Raw genomic sequence first — 8565 nt, 5'->3', positions numbered from 1 at the left:
GGCGGTTGGCTGACGACGATTATAGTCCTTCTTAATGTGCATACCCACTACTATGATAGAATAGTTTTTTTTAAATATATTATTCCAATATTCGTATTATTTCATTCATTCATACATTCAGTTTATTCGGTTTTAAATAATAATCGTTATTTCATTTTCATTGTAATTTATTGTAAAAAAAAGTTACGATAAAAAGAGTATAATGACAAAGAAATCTATGAGAAACGATTTTTGTGGCTTTTACACTGCCTATCGATAAATAGTAAAATGTTGTTTTAATAAAATAATGATTCAGAATGCTCATATCTTTAATAGTAAGTATATTAAATTTGCGTACGGTGTACAAAGTTTTAACATTTCCTACTCATTTCGGATTTACCTTAATAAACAATATTGTTACGATTTCTAATCAATTTGTTGGTACTAACCATTGATGTTATTACAAAACAAATTTAAAATATGGCATAATACTTACATTTCATACAGTTTTGATATGACGCAAGAGAAAAGAGATAATATTTCTAAAATCTAGACACTACTATAAACTATCATTAAAAGCTTCTCGTCACTTGTCCTTAAAAATATTTTTTTACAATAATATTAGATAATGATCTTTTATAGATTTGCGTGTACAATACTTTTTCTGGTAGTTAGTAAACTGATGAACTAAATTCCTGTATCGGTGAAGCTGACGATATTGATTTAAAAAAATCAATAATTGAATCTACCACGGTCCAATTAATGAACACAAATTATTATTAAACAAATGTTGAATACAACTGACACCAATGTTTAAGACCGGACCCGCTGTGGTAAATGCCATTGCAAACAAACGACGACAATATTCGTCTCTCATTCCTATTAACTATATCTTTGTTACGTTTGCAGTTGAAAAATTTGAATCTTTGAGTAATAGTGCAAAAATATTAATAAAACGTATAAGACCACTTAATTTTCATTTCATGCTCGAAAACAACGTGAGGAAACCTCCAACTCGCATTGCAGCAACAGCGTGGTGGAGTGAGCTACAAACCTTCTCCTCAAAAAGAAGAGGATGCCTTAGCCCAGCATTGCGATATTTACAGACTGTTACTTTAAACCATATGATAGTTGGTTATGGTTAATAAATATAATATTTATATGCTTACAATTTAACGATACTATGACCACGAATGATACTTATACTCGTATCGAATTTCACATTTCCACAGGGTGATATTGCAAACCGAACATCGAACTGTATCCCACTTTCCATAAGTGCGGTTAGTATTTCCTGTATTCAATAATAATCATAAATATCCTTCGTGTTACTATAGTACGTAAATGTCCTGAATGACTGATTATAATGCTTACTTGAATTTTGTTTTGTTTAATTTCGAAGGAGACTAATATTCTGTAATGTAGTCGAGATTTGCAAACGCAAAACCTTTTCTCAGTGCTGCTTATTTGAAATTTCTTTCTTTCCCCCACGTTACGTGTTAGAGATTAGACAAACCGCGTTCTTGCGCGCTATCCAGACATAGTTCGACGTTTGTTTGCAGCACACCGATATAAAAAATATGATTATATTATATTATAATTTTTTGAAGGGCGTGCTTAGGATTTCTTGATTTTCTTCAACTGAAAAAAAATGGTTGATTATTTTAAGAACTTAAGTTCAACAATTTATTTTTTGTCATCGGCCGATTGATCCTTTTAAAACATTATTGTTGCCAACAATTCCATGTTTTTAATTATTCAAGTATTTTAACGCCCATTTCGAACCAACTTATATACTTTACAGTAATATATTTTATTTTCTTATCAGCATAATAAAATAAATCTTATTTACACAAACTATAATAATTAGACTTTACTGCCATCTGTTTGCTCTATGTCGTATTACTTGAACTTCATTATTAAAACTATGTCTTGTCGAGTAATACATTAATTGTCAATAGATGGCGTTGTATTAATGTGTAAAATTTACGAAAGATGGTAGTGTAATGACAACACTACCATTATTACTTTCAAATTCCGTTATAAAATTGAACGCAAAAAATGAGTTAGGATGCGCCTTTGTAGATTTAAAATGTAAATTCATCTAAAAGTGTATTTTTAATTATATTATTTATTAGATCTTAAAAGTGACACCTGGAGTCACTTTTGGAGCATATAGAAAAAATAAATTACCAAAATATTAGAAAGATATAGATTATAGACCATAAGGTCTATAAATTATAGATATCATTTGTCAATTCCGTGTGAATTTAAATTTAAAAGTAATTAAGGGGATAACCGATAAACCTATTACGAATAAAATAGTCCCTACCTAACTTACTACTATCATATTTTATACTGATAACATATGATAATAGTAAGTTAGGTTATTATGTTAGTTACTATTTCATGTACTGACATAGTTTAAAATAAATAAAATATGTTGTGAATTGTATCGTATGTTTTTACGAAGCTATTAGCTTCGTTTTTTTATTTTTATTTGGTTGTCTTTGCCAAAACTCGATTCCATACGATTTTGTATATTATAATCTCTCATATAATATACATAAGGTTAATACCTACCTTTTTATTTAATACATGAACAATTCCGTCTGGATGCGTTCGTTATTAAAATACAAATAGTGACGGCAAGGTCGTTCCCCTCGGGCGCGACGATCAGGTGCGTACGCGCAGCTCACGTGCTCTCGCCACGTGCAACGAATACAGTAGGCGTGACTGTGTAAAATTGTTTGGGTTTGTGAAGGTTTACTTTGTTGATGCTTCATACTGTATTGTTAGTATTATTCTACTGGATTTGAGATTAAACTTATTTTTATTTATATTCCGGTTTCTATTATATAATACACTTAGATCATTTTACTTAGTTTGGAAGTAATTACTACATTTTATAAAGCTAAGCGGATTCTTAAAGGTTTTCACGAACGGACGGAGTGACTTGTGACGAAGGTTCAGGTGTATAATTATACATACATTAGGGTTTTGTGTAAAAAGTCTGAAATATGATGACGATTGTTGAAGATGGTGATAAAATCATGCAGAAAATAGAGTTTTAATATGTATTACAATGTAAATGTTATATGTAGACCGTTATTCTACCTGTATGAAGCCAGGACGGGTAGCGAGTAACTCATAAAAAGTAAGCAAAGCCATTCATTTATTCATCTGAGCATGAAAACATCGTTAATGTATAAATAGTAATAAAAATTATTGAAATTGTAAATCTATTCGTTATTTATTCCAATTTATTATTAAATATCAACAAAAGCATTATATATATACATATAATCTAGATCCTAAATCCTACGCCCTACGCTTAATAAAAGGCCCAACCAAGAAAAGTTATTGTAATTTTTGTATTAACAAATTCGTATGACAATCGTATCAGCAAGGAGCTAGGAAATCAGAATTACTGCCAATGCTATACTTACGACTGTTCATCCCGTGGCTGTTCTGCCTCTGTTCGTGTCAAAATTCTATCCAAAGAAACTCTGAGGTTAAGGTAATAGAGAGTGCATTTTTTGTATAATCTTCTACGAAGGCGCCTATTGTCTTTGAAATTGACGTTCATGGCCGATATTCGGTCTGTATGACATTAATGCGGTGTGCATACAACGCTGTGTCATCATTTGGAACTCGAAACAAAAACGAATAACCGTTAATAACCTGTGTAAAATGTTCTGCGTATATAAAGAAAATATGTGCATGCTTCATATAGCGCCTGTGTTGTATTATCGTATAAACAGCATTATCATATAAAAATGTCATGAGTAAAAACTAATCTCCATTATTTTATTTTATAATAATATGGTTTATTTTATTTTTTATTATTAATGATTTTTTTTTCATTTTAAACGATGTTTAGTTTAACAAAAAGTAGATATAGTGAAATACAAGAACTCTAGATTATTTATATTAAAGCCTTGAATATGTACAAATAAAAATTAAAAAGGGCTACTGTACAAAACGGCTGCGTGATTAAATAACTTGAAACGAAAAAAAATAGATAAGATAAGTTTGAATACAATTTTTTTTACCGTCAAGAAAGAAGTATCGCTCGCCTTGATTGTTTTAGCATGCCAGTTAACTAAGTAAATAAATAAAAATAGTTGAAATTTTGGTTGCAAATTAAATTATATTAGTAATCGAGCCACCACTTTGTCGTCAAATTTGTTAAGAATAACGAGCAATGAAAATAGTGACAACAACTCTATGTTGCTATACAATTTATGACCTTATTTTATAGGGTCGTAATAAATACAGTGTGACTTCAATTAAATCTCTATTTGACAAGCATTAATTAACCATGACATTGAACCATTAAAAATTAATATTTATAATATTCTAGGTAATGCTAGCTGACCTTGACACACATTGATCACACGTCGATCGTAACATTGTGTTTAATTTGTCTTTATAATTCATCTCATGCTCCGCATTGAAGGAAAAAGTCCTGAGAGTACATTCTGAATTTGTCAGCCAATTATTCTGCCACGTGCTTTTCCACCAACCCACAATGAAATAGTGTGGTGCTAATAATTATAAACTTTCTCCATAAAGAAGTGGTGGTGGTTTTTTTCCGTAGTTAGACACTTAGTTGCGATTACTGTTAGGTAATATTTCGTTTATATATTGCTGAGCAAATACCATCTTCAGTGTCAAGATGCTCAATCCTTGGAGGCCAAATATATTATGACTCACATAATGACTGTCGACTCATAAAAGTATTTTAGATACGCTTTTATTTATCACATATATTTTTTAAGCATAAAAAGCACTTAAAAAATTAGTATATTTTTCTTAGATTCAAATTTTATTTTTGTAATACAATTCAAAACTCGATACATTACATTAGAAAACAATCGTATTAAAATTTATTTATTACAATTTTCTTTGTACATTATAAAAATATATTAATTAGTGTATATGTAAATTGATGGTCTTATCTTTGAAATAGGATGCAGTCGACCCGACTTCAGCTTATACGATACGATTTCACATGTTTTTACACGTGAGTAGCTCAAAAACAATAGCATAATTATCATATTGATCGACAAAATACTAGTCACCAAGACAGCCGATGTTTTATAAATTAACTATTATTTAAATGATATTATATACACAAAATAAACAATAAAATACGACGGTAGTTACATGCCGTTACATGCATTTACAACAATATGAAAGTAGAGTTAATAATTACAAATTCAAAAATTGTCTTCCTGCATTTCATTTGCATTTCTATTGTCGGATAATTCGTTTTCACGGGAAACAAGAAAACAATTATTCATAATATGAGAACAACGCATCTAATGAATATAGCTTATGTTTGACCTTTTGAGTAGTTGATTGCTCAATCAACAATGTACAATAAAAAATCGTAACGCAATCAATTCTTTCGTTATTATCTGCCATAGCTTGATAGCAATCGAAAATTTTTGATTGGTGTTCAATTCAAAGAAATAAAAAAAAATGTTTAAGCAAAAAAAATTATTGCCAAAATGCTTTCGAATAAAGAAGTAGAACGCGATAAGTAACATCTTATCCTCGGTCGCCTCAATGGTTTTCGATCTGTCGGGAGCGTGGTAGAATAAGCTGCCTCTGCGTTAGCCCAGCTGTGGGACATTTTTTTTATTGATTTTGAAATTTGAAATTATTGCATTTTAATTGATTATCGGCCTAACATAGAATAACATCGAAACACGTGACGTAATGCTTATCACAGTGCGTTCGTTTATCGAACAGTAACTGTATATCGTGTGTTCGAGATTCCACAAAAAACCTCCTTTCACTTAAACCATTTGGAATTCATTCCACAACGCTGTTTGCTGTGTAGTAACCGGACATCAATCGATAACCCACGAACACGTGACCAAAGCTAGAGGTCGATGTCAAGATAGCAATTGCAATCATCTGTCATATGCAAATACTCTACTTATTAAGAGAATACGATATAGTATTTATACTCTCTTTTAATTTGCAGTTTCGCTTTCTATTCTAGTAATTAAAATGACAAATACAAAATTATAAATATTAAGTTTCGTCATATAATGTTAAATAAAGGGTAGAGCTTAAGATTTTTTTTTTACACGACATACTAATCGGAATTACAGAAAAAGTAATGATTGCGAAATAAATGGTTATCATAAACTGTAATGTCTTGTCTTTACGAATTTGTTTCAAACAGAGTACAGAACATAAAAGTGAAGTTGAAGTAACAGTTTTATTATTTCCTTGACGTAGCCGTTGAGATAATCGATTCGTATTTTTCGATTATTTTCGTAATTACTTTTAGGGTAACGCTTGAAATATAAAAACTGTATTTAGTCTTCAAAACTTATAATAATAATGTCCTTAAGTTCGATTTCGGCCACGGCGGCCAATATCAAGAGAAATTACGCAGGAGATATTATAGTGCACAAATGTGTGCGCAAACACAGGTGCACTCTCTATTCCCTAACTCTCATAATCCGATGGGACGGCGATCCGACACGACCGGAAAGAGTTCAGGCGCAGGCTTTACGTGCTTTCCGAGGCACGGGAGTGTACACATTTCTAACTTCCAGATTCCGGGCTGCTACTGAGAGTTTTCTGACAGAAAAACCCAATAACTTTTTATTGGCCTGGCCTGGGAATTGAACCTAGGACCACCGGTTCTGCGGTCTTACATCAGGCCACTAGACCAACGAGGCAGTCAAAAACTTCAAATTATGTGGATAGAAACAGTTATAAAGTCATTGTATACACGTGAAGGAAAGATAAACTCGTAACACAAAGTTCTCGATTTGGCACTGTCAATAGATACGTCCTGGAGCAGGTTATTCGATTCTATAATGAAGTCCAGCATATTATAATTTTACATTACTATTAAATAAATATAAAACTCATATTAAACAAATAAAGCATGTTATTATGTATGATAAATAAATAATATTATTCTGCGCTTGTAGTTTATATATGTTTAAAAAGCTTGGAGTAAATTTTCATCGTACATACACCATATATATACTTCATTTTATATGATTATTACATGTACATCTATATGATGGATGAAAGAAAGCAAGTACCAAGTTTCTTGCTTGTTCTCCCGCTAAGCCTTTGCGTTGCTACGAAATAATTCATTTATTTTATAGCTGTTTTTCCTGTAACATTATATATTATTATTAATCTTCTTTTTCTTTACCGTTTTTATATAATTGTTTTGTCTATCTTCTAAAGTGTTGGTAGCAATCCCTTCAGGTATTTAATTCGCCTTTTTCAACTGTGTTGCTTAATAAACTATTTTAAATGTAAATAATATAATATGAATATGACAACTGCAGAATTCTTGTTTTATAACTTTAAATTACATTTATTTTTCTTATTACAAAACTGCAACTGTAAGAAAATAGGTTAATTCAGTCATATATGAATATATTGTTTTTTTTTTTTAATCAATATAATATTTTAAATAACTTTACTTTATATATCCTTTTATTTACATCCCTCCTATCCTAGTTGGGTTCCTGGGATACAGATAACTCAACTAGCCCCGGCGGCTCTGACGGCGGGGCGAGAAGCTGCGCATCAGTGAGGAGTGATCTCCGTCGACTGCCGCCGTCAGGAATGCTTCTTGAATGGCCCTTGAGTTGCACACCACACTCGTGGCAGGAAGGTAATACCTCTCGCCTCGCTATCTCGTGCAGGCACCTGCGTCAGCCTAAACTTGAGTGTGCGGCTTCTTCTTGTTATTCAATGACTCAATCGCTTCCACTGTATACAGGTCCTCCTCCCATCTGCGAATCAGGGCTTGTTGGGCTAGAGTTCTGATTCGCCCCACCTCCACTGATACTGGACGGTTGCCATTAACCCTGGCTTCCCCTGGAACTCGGCCTGGAGTTTCAAGGGCGGATCGCTTCCAAGAAGTGTTGCCGCCGTCCACGACAACGTACGGTAACCACGTATCGCTTTCACCGCTATGGCTCACTGTGGTGTACGCAGAGGAGCCTTATTACGATCGGTAAGAGCGCCCATCCAATGGGTGCACCACACAGTGCTATAGAGCGCACCCCGTATATGCGCCGCCATGGTATTTCCGGCCCTCCGAGGTTGGGTAGAAGGCGGCCCAAGGCGGCAGCAGCATTGATGAGCTCAGCCCAGTTGGACAAAGTGCTGCGCGAAGCTCCGTCTTCCGTCCAGAATCAGGACCAGATACCTCATCTAGACTTCCACCTGATACGCGCTTCTCGAGGTGACCCCTGACGTAGACTGTGGAATAAAAAGGCTCCTGTTTTAGCGATGGAGACCCTTAAGCCCAACATTACTATCCGGTCTAAGTCTGTACATATCTGTATTCACCATTGTTCAACAAGGTTTCGTGAGAATGGTTTAATTTAACTGCTGTCTATCATTCGCTTCGCTTCTCAATATATCTTCAGTATTAGTCGCACGTGACTTGGGGTCGTCGCTTCTTTACAACGCAGATTAAGGCCAACTCGATTGCGAATATGCATGTTAAAATATGACGTAATTGAAATATTATTGTTTATTTGTTAGTGTCTTAAGGGAGCTTTACAAAGTCTAGTTTGT

The sequence above is a fragment of the Nymphalis io genome, chromosome 20 (genome assembly GCF_905147045.1).
Source record: "Nymphalis io chromosome 20, ilAglIoxx1.1, whole genome shotgun sequence".
NCBI lineage: Eukaryota > Metazoa > Arthropoda > Insecta > Lepidoptera > Nymphalidae > Nymphalis > Nymphalis io.
This window is presented reverse-complemented; position numbering follows the sequence as displayed.